At 42.2% G+C, this 18,793-nt stretch overlaps 1 long non-coding RNA gene across 2 annotated transcripts; it reads left to right on the top strand.

The window, feature by feature from the left end:
- The first annotated feature begins 356 nt into the window (after window positions 1–356).
- LOC106563083 (uncharacterized) lies at window positions 357–18,504 on the top strand. Of its 2 annotated transcripts, none has more exons than XR_001319175.2 (4): window positions 357–575; window positions 2,576–2,924; window positions 3,051–3,411; window positions 18,187–18,504. It is a non-coding gene; the product is annotated as an uncharacterized lncRNA (long non-coding RNA). The 2 variants fall into 2 exon arrangements; XR_001319176.2 differs by having other exon boundaries at window positions 358–575; window positions 2,576–2,796.
- The last annotated feature ends 289 nt before the right edge of the window (window positions 18,505–18,793 follow it).

Below are 18,793 nucleotides of genomic sequence, written 5' to 3'. Positions count from 1 at the left end.
GAGGGACCAGTTTAATGTTTTAAGTGGAATGCTGCAGTTTTGCACATTGTTATTTATTTTTCTTTGATATGGTGCAATATTCTATTATTATGTTGTTCAGATTGTATTAGTTTTGAATTGTTACATTTATATGCACTTTGTTTATATACATTAAAAAAAGCTATACTTTAAATGCACATTTTTAATAGCATTCTTTTTCATAACAAACCAATGCAGTTTTAAATACATTGTGGTTAAGGTAGAATATGGTTTCATTTAATAATTTAATTAGAATTGTTTTAACACCAATCATAGTCAAACTGTTTGACTTGAAAAAATACACACATATTTTTTTTAAAGAGCCATTTGGGAGCCAAAAGAGACGGCTCTTTTTGGTGAGCTGAGTCGAACGAGCCGGCTCACTGAAAATAGATGGAATGCCCATCACTATCTTGAACATGTGTCGTTCCTTCTCTATTTCTAGATGCAATCAGTTACGTGGCAAAAATCAGATTGAGACCTTCAATCAAACTGAGGGCAGAGAAATATGTGTGCACCAGACAGGTAAAGGCTTCTTGCATGCATGACTTTGAGAGGTAAGTTACACTCTAAAATGTTGGGTTGTTTGGATGACCCAATTGCTGGGTTGCTGGCATTGGGTCAATAGATGGGTTGTTTTCTGTAAATACAGCAAGGTTGGGTTCTTGGTGCTGTGTTATCGATATTTGACCGAGCCAGTGGGTTAATTCTCACGCCACCAGCGTGTGAAATCCACCAGAATACTTGCAAGTATTCTAGTTCTAACGCGACTGAGTGACTGACGAGTGGAAAACGGCTAAAGTTATTTCGACAGACTAAATGTTTTTGGTTGACTGAAAACCATTGCAAATTATGAATTTGATGGTCCTTCAGGTAAAATAGGTTGTCCTATCATAATAAGGTACCTAACTAACGTTAGCTTGCGCATTAGCCTCGCGAGCATGCTTGCAACTCTAGTTTACGGAAGTGTTATTGTGGAATGTAATAAAATGTATGTTTTTTTGTCGCTGTTTGGCTAGCTAGCTAACTAACTATGTCAGTGTCTGTAACGGTAGCTAGCTAAAGTTAGCTAGCTAAGTCTGTCAATTCTTCAGGACTGTCTTGGACACGGTTTCACTTGTTAGCTAGAGTTAGTTAAGTTAGCTGGCTAGCTAAATTACCATAGCTAGATTTTACTTCTCCATCTGGGTTAATTTAACCAAGCTATTTGGCAGGCTTATCTCATGCTTGCATGGTGATTGATTGAGTTAGCTAGTGTTACTGTATTGGTTTTCAATGGTTTCTGACAGTTGCAGCTTTAATCAGACATGAAGTTGAGGAGGATCGATGCAATTCCTGTTAGCTAGCTAAGAGAGGCTACCCTGGAGTGGCAGGGTAGCCTAGTGGTTAGAGCGTTGGACTAGTAACCGAAAGGTTGCCAGTTCAAATCCCCAAGCTGACAAAGTACAAATCTGTTGTTCTGCACCTGAACAAGGCAGTTAACCCACTGTTCCTAGGCCTTCATTGAAAATAAGAATTTGTTCTTAACTGACTTGCCTAGTTAAATAATAAAGGTTAAAAAAAAGAGTTAATCTTAAATTTGTTGTAGCCAATTTAGTCTAGCTAGCTATGTTTCTAACATGTATTTATTTATATACTTAAATGCAGAGGTTAAGGCCAATGAATGGACAGCTTTGTAAAGATACACTGGATAAGTGGAACCTGACCTCTTTGATTCCAAACTTTGAGGATAAGTAAAACTGAGAAATTATTTTTTGAGAGTAGGGACAGAGCTGATTTTCAAACACTGATTTTCATTGACCCTGTGAAAAACAGCATCTACTTCTTCAACATTGTCATCGATAGCCAATAGTGCAACCTTAATGGAAACTTGAAAGATTTAACTTCACCAGAGCCTCTTAGAACCTTGTGACTACATGTACAGCTACCATAGATAGTCTGGCCTTCATTTTACCGTACTTGATTTAATGGTCATTTGTACAGATATTCTGTCACAGTGACCAACCTGACACACAACACACACATTACAGGCTGTGAGCAGCTCATGGGCACTTAGGGGTAAAGTTCCTTGCTCAAGGGAACAACAGCAGTAGGTAGTATACAGCGATATTGTACTGGTAACCCTCTGGCTGACAGATCGCTCCCTGCAGATTTCCTTGCAGGCAGCTTGGGGGGTTTGAATACTGGCCTGCCTTTCTAAGCTCAAAACTACTGCTGCTCCTACACATTTTGCTCTTTCCTCACTCCCTTGCCTTTGTTCAACCATTTGACCTGGCTTCCCTCAAAGTATTTAATTTAGAAATGTTGGTGAAACTATCCCTTAAAATCTCCACCCTAGCAGTTAAGCCTAGTGGTTAAGAGTGTTGGGCCAATAACTGATAGGTCGCTGGTTCAGATCCCAGAGCCAGCAAGGTGGAAAAATCTGCCATTCTACCCTTGAGCAAGGCAGTTAACCCCCAACAACAACTGCTCCCCGGGCGCTGAAAGATTTGTCCATTTTGAAAACGGATTGTTAAAAGAAATTTCTAATTAATTAAATTCTTTCTGCTCACAACAGAGTCAAATGTGAGAGGGCATCCCAGATGACCAAGTGACTGAACAAAATCTGGCCTGCAAACCAGGAACATGAAGGAGACTGCGATCCAGAGGGCTCAGTGGACCAGACAGAATGGGGCCAAGACAGTCAAAGAGCCATTCCAGACTCTGAAATCAGGAGGACTTCAAGAATTAGGTGTTAGTCAGACTAGTGATTGACTAGTGATTGACTGCAATGGAAAAGTAATTGTTTGTCAACAAAATAACACAATTTTAAGTAGTATGGTGCAGAGTCTCACAAGCATTAGAAACAGCAGTGGGTGTGAATACGGTGGGAACATGTGGATCTGAGCAAGTGTGATGTCATTAAGGTTTGTGGATATGTACAGTATGTAAATGTAGGTTGTCTATTGTTTTTGACAATGTATGTTTTTGTTTGTAAAAAAACAAAGTAAAATCAAATAATATTTTTTTTTTTATTGTTTGCTTTACTACAGATTGCTCAGGACTTCTACATTTTAAACCTGGACTGCTTGTGGAAACTCACTGATAACTGGATCACAGTCTTCAAGGACAAAAAAACTTTGCTTCGCCAGTCCAGAGAGAAGCAGGCCCAAGATTTTCTCTTCAAAGTGCAAGTATTGTTTGAAATGACCCTGCTGGTGGTGCCTCAGATGCTCAGTTATAATCAAGTTATTCACTAAACATTCATCTCTCCAGATACACAAGGTGACGTCACTTGAAGACGTCACTTTAAGACTATTAGTGGTCCTCCCAACACCAGTCTACAAGATAGGCAGGAAGACATTCCGACCCAGCTTCAATGAGACCAGAAAGTCCTTCATTGACTTGCAGCCTGTAAGTTTAAATAGTGCATAGGCAAAGGGAGATTGATGAGTAAATTAGATGATGGCATTTTGTAAACCTTGAATGAAAGGAACACCATTCCAAAATCTGTAACGCATAACTGCACACTCCAAGACATTAGGAAGGTTTCCATCCCATTTGCGACAGATTTTCATGCGAATATTCTCAAATCTGCATTAAACAATATGCACATTTTCTCACCGGAGATGTTTCCAGCAAACAGACTTTTTGTGGATAAAAGACTGTGTGATGACATAGTGCACGTAAATTACTTTTGCCGTTAAATGTACCAAATAAAAAGATGCAAGTGAAATGGATTTCCATCGCATTTTCAACTGTACTGATGGTTTTGTGACAAACTGTTGCATACAAACCCTGAAATTTCCATCCCTAACTATAACATTTTCCGACAAGATATAACTGCCAAAGGGGGCGGGGTTGCAATCTACTACAGAGATAGCCTGCAGAGTTCTGTCTTACTATCCAAGTCTGTACCCAAACAATTTGAGCTTCTACTTTTAAAAATCCACCTTTCCAGAAACAAGTCTCTCACCGTTGCCGCTTGCTATAGACCACCCTCTGCCCCCAGCTGTGCCCCGGACACCATATGTGAATTGATTGCCCCCCATCTATCTTCAGAGCTCGTGCTGCTAGGTGACGTAAACTGGGACATGCTTAACACCCCGGCCATCCTACAATCTAAGCTAGATGCCCTCAATCTCACACAAATGATCAAGGAACCCACCAGGTACAACCCCAAATCCGTAAACACGGGCACCCTCATAGATATCATCCTAACCAACTTGCCCTCCAAATACACCTCTGCTGTTTTCAACCAAGATCTCAGCGATCACTGCCTCATTGCCTGCATCCGTAATGGTTCTGCAGTCAAACGACCAAATCAAATTTATTTATATAGCCCTTCGTACATCAGCTGATATCTCAAAGTGCTGTACAGAAACCCAGCCTAAAACCCCAAACAGCAAGCAATGCATGTGAAAGAAGCATGGTGGCTAGGAAAAACTCCCTAGGAAAAACTCCCTAGAAAGGCCAAAAACCTAGAAAGAAACCTAGAGAGGAACCAGGCTATGAGGGGTGGCCAGTTCTCTTCTGGCTGTGCCGGGTGGATATTATAACAGAACATGGTCAAGATGTTAAAATGTTCATAAATGACCAGCATGGTCAAATAATAATAATCATAGTAATTGTCGAGGGTGCAACAAGCACGTCCGGTGAACAGGTCAGGGTTCCATAGCCGCAGGCAGAACAGTTGAAACTGGAGCAGCAGCACGGCCAGGTGGACTGGGAACAGCAAGGAGTAATCATGCCAGGTAGTCCTGAGGCATGGTCCTAGGGCTCAGGTCCTCCGAGAGAAAGAAAGAGAGAATTAGAGAGAGCATATTTAAATTCACACAGGACACCGGATAAGACAAGAGAAATACTCCAGATGTAACAGACTGACCCTAGCCCCCCGACACATAAACTACTGCAGCATAAATACTGGAGGCTGAGACAGGAGGGATCAGAAGACACTGTGGCCCCATCCGATGATACCCCCGGACAGGGCCAAACAGGCAGGATATAACCCCACCCACTTTGCCAAAGCACAGCCCCCACACCACTAGAGGGATGTCTCCAACCACCAACTTACCGTCCTAAGACAAGGCCGAGTATAGCCCACAAAGAGCTCCGCCACGGCACAAACCAAGGAGGGGGGGAGGGGGGGGACAACCCAGACAGGAAGACCACGTCAGTGACTCAACCCACTCAAGTGACGCACCCCTCCCGTGGACCACCCCTCATCACTGTCAAACGCTCCCTAAAACACTTCAGCAAGCAGGCCTTTCTAATCGACCTGGCCAGGGTATCCTGGAAGGATATTGACCTCATCCCGTCAGTAGAGGATGCCTGGTTATTCTTTAAAAGTGCCTTCCTCACCATCTTAAATAAGCATGCCCCATTCAAAAAATGTGCATCCTGTAGCACAAACTCAAAATTGTTCTGGGACACTGTAAAGTCCATGGAGAATAAGATCACCTCCTCCCAGCAGCCCACTGCACTGAGGCTAGGAAACACTGTCACCACCAATAAATCCACTATAATTAAGAATTTCAGTAAGCATTTTTCTACGGCTGGCCATGCTTTCCACCTGGCTACCCCTACCCCGGTCAACAGCCCTGCACCCCCCACAGCAACTTGCCCAAGCCTCCCCCATTTCTCCTTCACCCAAATCCAGATAGCTGATGTTCTGAAAGAGCTGCAAAATCTGGATCCCTACAAATCAGCCGGGCTACACAATCTGGACCCTCTCTTTCTAAAATGATCTTCCGAAATTGTTGCAACCCCTGTTGCAACCCCTAGCCTGTTCAACCTCTCTTTCGTATCGTCTGAGATTCCCAAAGATTGGAAATCTGCCGCGGTCATCCCCCTCTTCAAAGGGGGAGACACTCTAGACCCAAACTGCTACAGACCTATATCTATCCTACCCTGCCTTTCTAACGTCTTCGAAAGCCAAGTTAACAAACAGATTATCGACCATTTTGAATCCCACCGTACCTTCTCCGCTATGCAATCTGGTTTCAGAGCTGGTCATGGGTGCACCTCAGCCATGCTTAAGGTCCTAAACGATATCATAACCGCCATCGATAAGAGACATTACTGTGCAGCCGTATTCATCGACCTGGCCAAGGCTTTCGACTCTGTCAATCACCACATTCTTATCGGCAGACTCAACAGCCTTGGTTTCTCAAATGATTGCCTTGCCTGGTTCACCAACTACTTCTCTGATAGAGTTCAGTGTGTCAAATCGGATGGCCTGTTGTCTGGACCTCTGGCAGTCTCTATGGGGGTGCCACAGGGTTCAATTCTCGGGCCGACTCTTCTCTCTGTATACATTAATGATGTCGCTCTTGCTTTTGGTGATTCTCTCATCCACCTCTACGCAGACGACACCATTCTGTATACCTCTGGCCCTTCTTTGGACACTGTGTTAACTAACCTCCAGACGAGATTCAATGCCATACAACTCTCCTTCCGTGGCCTCCAACTGCTCTTAAATGCAAGTAAAACTAAATGCATGCTCTTCAACCGATCGCTGCCCACACCTGCCCGCCCGTCCAGCATCACTACTCTGGACGGTTGTGACTTAGAAAATGTGGACAACTACAAATACCTAGGTGTCTGGCTAGACTGTAAACTTTCCTTCCAGACTCGCATTAAGCATCTCCAATCCAAAATTAAATCTAGAATTGGCTTCCTATATCGCAACAAAGCATCCTTCACTCATGCTGCCAAACATACCCTCGTAAAACTGACCATCCTACCGATCCTCGACTTTGGCGATGTCATTTACAAAATAGCCTCCAACACTACTCAACAAATTGGATGCAGTCTATCATTTTCCCATCCGTTTTGTCACCAAAGCCCCATATACTACCCACCACTGCGACCTGTACGCTCTCGTTGGCTGGCCCTCGCTTCATACTCGTCGCCAAACCCACTGGCTCCAGGTCATCTACAAGTCTCTGCTAGGTAAAGCCCCGCCTTATCTCAGCTCACTGGTCACCATAGCAGCACCCACCCGTAGCACGCGCTCCAGCAGGTATATCTCACTGGTCACTGCCAAAGCCAATTCTTAAATTTGGCCGCCTTTCCTTCCAGTTCTCTGCTGCCAATGACTGGAACGACCTGCAAAAAATCACTGAAGCTGGAGACTCATATCTCCCTCACTAGCTTTAAGCCCCAGCTGTCAGAGCAGCTCATAGATCACTGCACCTGTACATAGCCCATCTGTAAATAGCCCATCCTTATCCCCATACTGTATTTATTTATCTTGCTCCTTTGCACCTCAGTATCTCTACTTGCACATTCATCTTCTGCACATCTACCATTCCAATGTTTAATTGCTATATTGTAATTACTTCGCCACCATGGCCTATTTATTGCCTTACCTCCCTTATCCTACCTCATTTGCACACACTGTATATAATCTTTTTCTACTGTATTATTGACTGTATGTTTGTTTATTCCATGTGTAACTCTGTGTTGTTGTATGTGTCGAACTGCTTTGCTTTATCTTGGCCAGGTCGCAGCTGTAAATAAGAACTTGTTCTCAACTAGCCTACCTGGTTAAATAAAGGTGAAATAAAAATAAAATATAAAATATATACCAAATGTGCCCACTCTGGTCTTGGCACATGCCCTCTAGCCAACAGCTCGCACACACAGTGGGGGTAGGCTACCTACATTATGAGATTATTATGGATAAGAGCAATATTATTTTTTATTTGTCAAACAGGAGCCAAGCATCTATCATCATGTCACCAGAATAAGACCCTCAATATTTATTGGAAAGGAGCATCAAGCTCTTCATCTTGCACATTCACCACCCTGTGAAGTTTATATAATTTACTTAATCTGTAGTTTAATAAACTGCATGCTTTCCTGAGTCGTAATGGGGGGACCACACACCTTATCATCGCGTGACTCCAAGTTTACTTCGATATGATGGTTATTATATCAATATTTTCCCATAAAGGAGTTTCCACCACCATTTCTCACAATTCATTTTAACGACACAAAAAGATCCCACCATGTCGAACGAACAAATAGTCTGTAGGCATTTATAAAATTGTTCCGGCACTTCATGTTTCCATCAGCCCGGTCGTGACTTTTCCCATGCGTCAGGTAATTCATCCGCATGAAATGGTTGGATGGAAATGTGGTTAGTGTTGTGAAAATTAACCTATGAGCCCCAGCCCCAAATGAATGGAAGATGTAGGGATTGGGTGTTGATTGATGTAAATGGACTATAAAATATACAAAATACAGTGTGTGTGAGGGCATTGTCAGTGTGCCTCCATGCTTTGCACAAGTTCTCATACTCTAAAATCAAAAGATTTCTCTAATAGGTTGGGTCCAACATGGTTGAGTACCTCCACCAGGCAGAGGTGACCAGACCCTACCCATTTGTGTTGGCTCTTGGGGACTGCTCACAGGGGTTTACAGTCATTAGTGGACCAGCATTGGAGCAAAGTACACTGCTTGGGGCACTGGATGTGGGCTTCAAGTCCTATTATGTGTTTGATATCAACTTTCCCACTGTGCGCCAGCATGGGAATTCCTATAGACCACTGTGGATCAGCAGCAAGACACAGAATCCCCCACAGTTAGATTGTTGCAAAAATATTTTTTTTTCCACTGAACAATAGTGGATAAGTATCTGCTCTTGTATATAGTCTGAGAAGGGATAGCAGGAACCACAGCCCTCAGTGTTCCTATGAATTAATAGATCAATGGATGGCTGAGCCATGAGTTTCTCATTCCAATGCTAATATGCTATTAACCTGTTTGGGATAGGGGGCAGTATTTTCACGTCCGGATAAAAAACCTACCCGATTTAAACTGGTTACTACTCTTGCCCAGAAACGAGAATATGCATATTATTAGTAGATTTGGGTAGAAAACATTCTGAAGTTTCTAAAACTGTTTGAATGGTGTCTGTGAGTATAACAGAACTCATATGGCAGGCAAAACCCTGAGAAGATTCCAAGCAGGAAGTGCCCTGTCTGACAATTTGTGGTCCTTCTGTTGCCTCTCTATCGAAATTACAGTATCTGTGCTGTTACGTGACACTTTCTAAGGCTTCCATTGGCTCTCTAAAGCCGCCAGAAAGTGGATTGGGGAGTCTGCTGTCTCAAAGTATAGGAGCTCTGTTTGTCAGTGGACTTCCTGGGGACAGTGCACGTTCACGAGACCTCACCATTTTTTTTCTTTCACTCTTTGAATGAATACAACGTTGCCCAGTTGGAATATTATTGCTATTTTACGAGAAAAATTCCATAAAAATTGATTTTAAACAGTGTTTGACATGCTTCTAAGTACGGTAATGGAATATTTTGAATTTTTTTGTCACGAAATGCGCTCGCGCGTTACACTTTGGATAGTGACCTGAACGCACAAACAAAACAGAGGTATTTGGATATAACTATGGATTATTTGGAACCAAAACAACATTTGTTGTTGAAGTAGAAGTCCTGGGAGTGCATTCTGACGAAGAACAGCAAAGGTAATCCAATTTTTCTAATAGTAATTCTGAGTTTAGGCTGCCCCGACGTTGGCGGGTCTGAATAGCTAGCCTTGATGGCCGAGCAATGTACTCAGAATATTGCAAAATGTGCTTTCGCTGAAAAGCTATTTTAAAATCGGACATAGCGACTGCATAAAGGAGTTCTGTAAATATAATTCTTAAAATAATTTATGTATTTTGTCAACATTTATCATGAGTAATTTAGTAAATTCACCGGAAGTTTTCGGTGGGTATGCTAGTTCTGAACATCACATGCTAATGTAAAAAGCTGGTTTTTGATATAAATATGTACTTGATTGAACAAAACATGCATGTATTGTATAACATAATGTCCTAGGAGTGTCATCTGATGAAGATCATCAAAGGTTAGTGCTGCATTTAGCTGTGGTTTGGGGTTTGTGACATATATGCTTGCTTTGAAAATGGCTGTGTGACTATTTTTGGCTGGGTATTCTCCTGACATAATCTGTTTTGCTTTCGCTGTAAAGCCTTTTTGAAATCGGACAATGTGGTTAGATTAATGAGAGTCTTATCTTTAAAATGGTGTAAAATAGTTGATTGTTTGAGAAAATTGAATTGTGGTATTTTAGTTGGTTTTGTATTTCGTGCGATGCGATGCTGTTGGCTAGGGGTTCCGCTAGCGGAACGTCTAGATGCAAGAATTAAGGCACTATTTAGAGCTTTGTTAAATGTACTTTTTATGCATTCGTGGCTGCTTTTTGCCTACAGTACCGTATGTTGCTCACTTGCCTTTAGTTCAACTACTGAAGTGCATTCTGGTACGCTTTCATTTTATCACAACAATTTATTTTAAATACAAATATTACATTTTGTGGATTGTGAAAAGTGCTTTGTGAATGATATACAGTTAAGTAATGAGTCATTAGTAAAGAGACCTTCAAATGTAATATTTTACGCTTGTTCTGTGTAACAGTGCTTTAACTCGACCCAAATGTAGACCATTATTATATGACAAAACAGAATTGTGTGTGTGTGCAGTCACCGAAGATAGCCGAAGTGTCTCCGTGAATGTGAAAATCTATTGATTAGCTCTGGCACTGTCTGATAGACAGATATGTGTTAATAACCACTTAAGACAGACAGTGTCACAGGCACTCAGGCTTTGTTTCTCTCCAATTGCAATCTGAGTGTGCACATTAAGTTCAGCTAAGGCTTTAGTCTGATGTTTGGACTGTTTGGTTCATGAAATAATATAAATCAATTATAATAATCAATCCTATTTTATGAAATATTGTGAAATGACACATATTTAGATAATATGGCTTTGTTTCAATGTGCTATTTAACATTTTGATATATTCTTGTACATTCTCTGACGTGATGTACATTATGTTCTAAAATGCATGCAATAGAAATTAATTTTTTGAAATTCATCATTGTATCTCGATTGTGTATGTAGGAAAGGGATGGTAGAGAAGGCAAAAATATGCTAACAAAATTGAAATTAGGATGACTGAAAATAACCCAAGGATTACATAAATTACCCAGCTGCTGGGTCAAGCCCCCAACCCAATGTGCTGGATTTATGTCACAACCCAACACACTGGGTTGTTTTAATCCAGCTATATACAGTGCAATCGGAAAGTATTCGAACCCCTTCACTTTTGACACATTTTGTTATGTTACAGCCTTATTCGTAAATGGATTAAAAAAAAAATTCCCCCTTATCAATCTACACACAATACCCCATGATGACCTAGTGAAAACAGGTTTTTAGATATTTTTGCAAATGTATTACAAATAAAAAACTGAAATACCTTATATACATAAGTATTCAGACCCTTTTTATATGAGACTTGAAATTGACCTCTGGTGCATCCTGATTACATTGATCATCCTTGCGATGTTTTTACAACTTGATTGGAGTCTATTTGACATGATTTGGAAAGGCACACACCTGTCTATATAAGGTCCCACAGATCAAATCAAATTTGATTAGTCACATGTGCCGAATACAACAGTGTTTGGTGCAGTTTAACCAACAATGCAGTTTAAAAAATATGAATAAGAAATAAAGTAACAAGTAGTTAAAGAGCAGCAGTAAAATAACAATAGCGAGACTATATACAGGGGACCGGTACAGAGTCAATGTGCGAGGGCACCAGTTAGTCAAGGTAATTGAGGTAATTTGTACATGTAGAGTTATTAAAGTGACTGTGCATAGATAATAACAGGGTAGCAGCGGTGTAAAGGGGGGGGGGGGGTGCAATGCAAATAGTCTGGGTAGCCATTTGATTAGATGTTCAGGAGTCTTATGGCTTGGGGGTAGAAGCTGTTTATAAGCCTCTTGGACCTAGACTTGGCGCTCCGGTACCGTTTTCCGTGTGGTAGCAGAGAGAACAATCTATGACTAGGGTGGCTGGAGTCTTTGACAATTTTTAGGCCCCTCCTCTGACACCGCCTGGCATAGATGTCCTGGATGGCAGGAAGCTTGGCCCCAGTGATGTACTGGGCAGTACGCACTGCCCTCTGTAGTGCCTTGCGGTCGGAGGCCGAGCAGTTGCCATTCCAGGCAGTGATGCAACCAGTCAGGATGCTCTCGATGTTGCAGCTGTAGAACCTTTTGAGGATCACAAATCTTTTCAGTCTACTGAGGGGGAATAGGTTTTGTCGTGCCCTCTTCACGATTGTCTTGGTGTGCTTGGACCATGTTAGTTTGTTAGTGATGTGGACACCAAGGAACTTGAAGCTCTCAACCCGCACCACTATAGCACCATCGATGAGAATGGGGGTGTACTCGGTCCTCCTTTTCCTGTAGTCCACAATCATCTCCTTTGTCTTGATCACGTTGAGGGAGAGGTTGTTGTCCTGGCACCACACGGCCAGGTCTCTAACCTCCCTATAGGCTGTCTCGTCATTGTCGGTGATCAGGCCTACCACTGTTGTGTCATCGGCAAACTTAATGATGGTGTTGGAGTCGTGCCTGGCCGTGCAGTCATGAGTGAACAGGGAGTACAGGAGGGGACTGAGCACGCACCCCTGAGGGGCCCCTGTGTTGAGGATCAGCGTGGCGGATGTGTTTTTACCTACCCTTACCACCTGGGGGCGGCCCGTCAGGAAGTCCAGGATCCAGTTGCAGAGGGAGGTGTTTAGTCCCAGAGTCCTTAGCTTATTGATGAGCTTTGAGGGCTCTATGATGTTGAACGCTGAGCTGTAGTCAATGAATAGCATTCTCACATAGGTGTTCCTTTGTCCAGGTGGGAAAGGGCAGTGTTGAGTGCAACAGAGATTGCATCATCTGTGGATCTGTTAGGGCGGTATGCAAATTGGAGTGGGTCTAGGTTTGCTGGGATAATGGTGTTGATGTGAACCATGACTAGCCTTTCAAAGCACTTCATGGCTACAGATGTGAGTGCTACAGGTCGGTAGTCATTTAGGCAGGTTACCTTGGTGTTCTTGGGCACAGGGACTATGGTGGTCTGCTTGAAACATGTTGGTATTACAGACTCTGACAGGGAGCGGTTGAAAATGTCAGTGAGGACACTTGCCAGTTGGTCAGCGCATGCTCGAAGTACACGTCCTGGTAATCCGTCTGGCCCTGCGACCTTGTGAATGTTGACCTGTTTAAAGGTCTTACATCGGCTGCGTAGAGCGTGATTAGGGTTGCACATTTTAGGGATGATTCAGAGGTGGAAACTTTCCGTGGGAATTAATGGGAATTTATGGGAATTAATATTAATACCATTTAAATGTAGATGTTTTTTTACATTGGATATTTTTACCATATAATATGGAGACAGAAACATAAACTTTTTACATTATCATAAGTATACATAATTGCAAATGATCAAATCCTTCCAATAGAAATAAAAAAAAAACATTTAGTTACAAATTGAACTTTAATTGAGTTGACTTTTCACATGGGAGGATTTCACTGAACAACAAAAAGAAAGGGAATATTGAATGATCCATCGCATCCCCCAAAAACGTTTTCAATATACATCTGTAAAACTATAGTCTAGAATCTAAAGCTTTGGTTGTCTTCCTCTCATGCTTCCATGTCTTCTCCCTGGACCTCCTCAATGTCCACCTCTTGAACCTCAGACTCTGAGGCCTCATCTTCACTGTCACTTTCCAACCTTGTTGAAGATGGCTCGTCGTCAGGCTCAAAAAGCCTCAAATTTGCCCAGATGGCCACCAATTTTTCAACCCTTGTATTGGTCAGTCTGTTGTGTGCTTTGGTGTGTGTGTTCCCAAACAAGAACCAGTTGCGCTCTGAGGCAGCTGATGTTGGTGGGATTTGGAGGATGATGGAGGGGAAAGAGCCTCAGATCCGCAGTCCCTTACACCAGGTGGCTGATGAGATATGTTGGCACGACTGCCATATTGCATCTCCATCCCAAAGCCCTTGCTTGGTAGTGTACTCCACCAGACTGCCAAGAATCTTGCTCTCATCCAGGCCAAGGTGGCGAGACACGATAGGGATGACACCATAGGCCTTATTGATCTCTGCACCAGACAGGATGCTCTTGCCAGGGGTCGAACATGTACGCTGCAGCGTGTATGGGCTTCAGGCAGAAGTCTTCACGCTTTTTGATGTATTTCAGCCAATGGGTGTAATAATGTGAGGGTAGGACTCCTCCACTTTAGACCAAGCATCCTTCATGTTTGCAGCATTCTCTGTCACCAGTGTAAATACCTTCTGTGGTCCAAGGTCATTGATGACTGCCTTCAGCTCATCTGCAATGTAGAGACTGGTGTGTCTGTTGTTCCTTGTGTCTGTGCTCTTGTAGAATACTGTTTGAGGGGTAGAGATGATATAGTTAATTATTCCCACGAACATTCCACCACCCATCAGAGATGATTGCAATACAGTCTGCTTTCTCTATGATTTGCATCTTTGTTGCATTCTTCACAAAAGATTTGGCACAGTATTTGCAAATGTACACAGCTTTTCCATCTATATTAGCTGCAGTGAAATGTCTCCACACATCAGACAGTGCCCTTAGTATTTTCCTGTAAAGATTAGGAAAAATAATTGTAAAAAAAAAAACATACAACTCCATGTTCAGATAAATAGTTAAACAGTTAGATTAAACAACTCCTTTGTAAGATAAATGTTTTAAAATTAAACATGTATGGAAACAGGTGAATTAGCACTCCTCAGTTAGCAGGCTCAACAAGCTATTACCCACATGGTAGCAAAAACTAACTAGCAGAAATGGTTAATTAACAAGTTAGAAATTATTTAAACACACTTTGCTGTAGGCTACTATTTACTAGTTAACAAAAAATCATGTATGTCATATAAAATATATTCTCCCCACCCAGTATTGTAATCAAAACTTACCAGAAAACATGTAGTCCTGTGGGCTCAATAGCATCTCATTAGTGTGCAAGATCTTGAGAATCAGCTGTACATGTGATGTAAGAGTGCACTGAACATGTGATGGAAGAATACACTGTGCATGCAGAGGGTTGCAATACCATTGAATCGGGGATAGTTTAACCAATATATGCCACAAGACCTAGAATTGCCTTATGTGTATCCCACAAAAAAGATTCACTGTTATAAGCAATTCTTTTTGATGAATTTAAGCAACATTCCTGGGCTTAACTTCTAGAAATTTAGCGGAAAGTTTCTGACCCTTTGCAACCCTAAGCGTGATCACACAGTCATCCGGGAACAGCTGGTGCTCTCATGCATGTTTCAGTGTTATTTTCCTCGAAGCGAGCATAATAGTAGTTTAGTTCGTCTGGTAGGCTCGTGTCACTGGGCAGCTCTCGGCTGTGCTTCCCTTTGTAGTCTGTAATGGTTTGCAGGCCCTGCCACATCTGACAAGCGTCGGAGCCGGTGTAGTACAATTCAATCTTAGTCCTATTGACACTTTGCCTGTTTGATGGTTCGTCGGAGGACATAGCTGGATTTCTTATAAGCTTCCGGGTTAGAGTCCCGCTCCCTGAAATCGGCTGGTCCAGACTTTAGCTCAGTGCAGATGTTGCCTGTAATCCATGGCTTCTGGTTGGGGTATGTACGTACGATCACTGTGGGAGCGGCGTCCTCGGTGCACTTATTGATAAAGCCAGTGACTGAAGTGGTGTACTCCTTAATGCTATCGGAAGAATCCCGGAACATATTCCAGTCTGTGCTAGCAAAACAGTCCTGGAGTTTAGCATATACTTCATCTGACCACTTTTTTTATTGACCGAGTCACTGGTGCTTCCTGCTTTAATTTTTGCTTGTAAGCAGGAATCAGGAGGATAGAATTATGGTCAGATTTGCCAAATGGAAGGCGAGGGAGAGCTTTGTAGGTGTCTCGGTGTGGAGTAAAGATGGTCCAGAGTTTTTTGTCCCTCTGGTTGCACATTTAACATGCTGATAGAAATTAGGTAAAGCAGATTTAAGTTTCCCTGCATTAAAGACCCCGGCCACTAGGAGCGCTGCCTCTGGATGAGCGTTTTACTGTTTGCTTATGGCGGAATACAGCTCATTGAGTGAGGTCTTAGTGCCAGGATCGGTCTGTGGTGGTATGTAGACAGCTACAAAAAATACAGATGAAAACTCTCTAGGTAGATAGTGTGGTCTACAGCTTATCATGAGGTACTCTACCTCAGGCGAGCAAAACCTCGAGACTTCCTTAGATGTCATACACCAGCTGTTGTTTACATATATGCATAATCCGCCACCCCTTGTTTTACCAGACGCCGCTGTTCTATCCTGCCGATACAGCATATAACCAGCCAGCTAATAATGTCGTCGTTCAGCCACGACTCCGTGAAGCATAAGATATTCGTTTTTAATGTCCCGTTGGTAGTTTAATCTTCCTCGTAGGTCGTCAATTTTATTTTCCAAAGATTGCATGTTAGCTAGAAGTAACAGAAGGCAATGGGGGTTTATTCGATCGCCTATAAATTCTCAGAAGGCAGCCCGACCTCTGTCCTCTTTTTGTCCGTCATCTCTTCACGCAAATGACCGTGATTTGGGCCTGTTCCCGGAAAGCAGTATGTCGTTCATGTTGGGTTTGTCAGACACATTAAAGGAAGAAAAAAAAGCATCTGCCAGAGTAATCGCTGTTCTGATGTCCAGAAGTTATTTTCAGTCATAAGAGACGGTAGCAGCAACATTATGTACAAAATATGTAAAAAGAAAAAAGATACATCACAACGCAAAAAAGTGAACAGAAAAACACAATCGGTTAGGCGCACGTAAAACGTCAGTCATCTTCTCCGGTGCCGTCAGAGCAAAAACCAAGCCATGAGGTCAAAGGAATTGTACGTAGAGCTCAGAGACAGGGTTGTGTGGAGGCACAGATCTGGGAAAGGGTACCAAAAAATGGCTGGAGCATAGAAGGTCCCAAAGAACAGTGTCCTCCATCATTCTTAAATAGAAGTTTGGAACCACCAAGACTCTTCCTAGAACTGGCCGCCCGGCCAAACTGAGCAATTGGGGGATAAGGGTCTTGGTCAGGGAGGTGACCAAGACACCAATGGTCCAGAAGGACAACCATCTCTGCAGCACTCCACCAGTCAAACCTTTATGGTAGAGTGGCCAGACGGAAGCCACTCCTCAGTAAAAGACACATGATAGCCCGCTTGGAGTTTGCTAAAAGGGACCTAAAGGACTCTGACCATGAGAAACAAGATTCTCTGGTCTGATGAAACCAAGATTGAACTCTTTGGCCTGAATGCCAAGCGTCAGATCTGGAGGAAACCAGGCACCGCTCATCACCTGGCCAATACCATCTCTGCGGTGAAGCATGGTGGTGGCAGCATCATGCTGTGGGGATGTTTTTCAGCGGCAGGGACTGTAAGACCAGTCAGGATGGAGGGAATGATTAACAGAGTGAAGTACAGAGAGATCCTTGATGTAAACCTGCTCCAGGGTGCTCAGGACCTCAGACTTGGGCGAAGGTTCACCTTCCAACAAGGCAACAACCCTAAGCACACAGCCAAGGCAACGCAGGAGTGGCTTCGGGACAAGTCTCTGAATGTCCTTGAGTAGCCCAGACTTGAACCTAATCGAACATCTCTGGAGAGACCTGAAAATAGCTGTGCAGTGATGCTCCCCATCCAACCTGACAGAGCTTGAGAGGATCTGCAGAGAAGAATGAGAGAAACTCCACGAACAGAGCTTGTAGCGTCATACCTAAGAAGTCTAGGCTGTAATCGCTGCCAAAAGTGCTTCAACAAAGTACTGAGTAAAGGGTCTGAATACTTATGTAAACGTGATATTACAGTTTATTTTATACATTTGCAAAGATTTCAAAAAACCTGTTTTTGCTTTTCATTATGGGGCATTGTGTGTAGATTGATGAGGGGCAAAAACGATTTAATCCATTTTAGAATAAGGCTGTAACATAATAAAATGTGGAAAAAGTGAAGGGGTCTGAGTACTTTACGAATGTCCTGTTGTCTAATTTACCCAGCAGTTGGGTCAAGCACTCAACCCAAGGCACTGGGTTAGAAGCACAACCCAAACCTGCTGGTTTGAATTAACCCAATGCTGTGTTTGTTCAATATAGACCAAGCACTGGTTTGTCAAAACTACCAAAATTGGGTTATTTTGAACCCAATGTTTTTAGAGTAACAATAATCAATTTTGGAAAAATAATATGATTCGTCATATTAGGCATAGCTCAATTTCTACCTTTTTAAATGCCACGAGTTCAGTAATTGTTTTCAGTGTCTTAGTTTTGTTTTGTTTTCTGATTGTTTCAGTGCATGCATTCAACAACCTTTGGGACGAAGGACTTCCACAGGGCCACCATCTCCAAAGTTCACTCAAAAAAAAGGGCATAGTTCTGAACTGTGTTTGATTTCGTTTTTGTTGTTTTAATTAATAAAACATTTTTAATTATCTTTTTAAACTTCCATTGGTTGAAATCTATTGCTCAGTTATCACTTGGCTCATGTAAATAATTATGTAGTTGTCCCTTTAAACATCCTAAGGTCATCATCCCCATAGTGTTCCCATTTCTCTCACTCATAAATGTTGTAGATCAATAAAAATATTAAATAAACAATTTATTTGGGAAATATGCAGTCTTCTCTTTTCTTCATTAGCATGCTGATTTATTTCAAGTTGTATTGGACTTGTTTTATCTGTTGATGTTGAATACATGTTAAGTATATTTACTACATTTAGCATGTTTAGTTTTTTTCTCTGTGAAGTAAGTTCATTTAAAGTTGTGATTTTGTTTATGTGAATACATTTCAATGTTTAACACACAGTAACCAAAAACCTGATCTAATTTGCATATTCATACTGAGTTTGCAGCAAACAGAATGTTCGCTACAAGTTTGCCAGAAGTTCACAATTTTACCT

The sequence above is a fragment of the Salmo salar genome, chromosome ssa11, assembly GCF_905237065.1.
Source record: "Salmo salar chromosome ssa11, Ssal_v3.1, whole genome shotgun sequence".
In the NCBI taxonomy this organism is placed as follows: Eukaryota; Metazoa; Chordata; class Actinopteri; order Salmoniformes; family Salmonidae; genus Salmo; species Salmo salar.
This window is presented reverse-complemented; position numbering and strand designations above follow the sequence as displayed.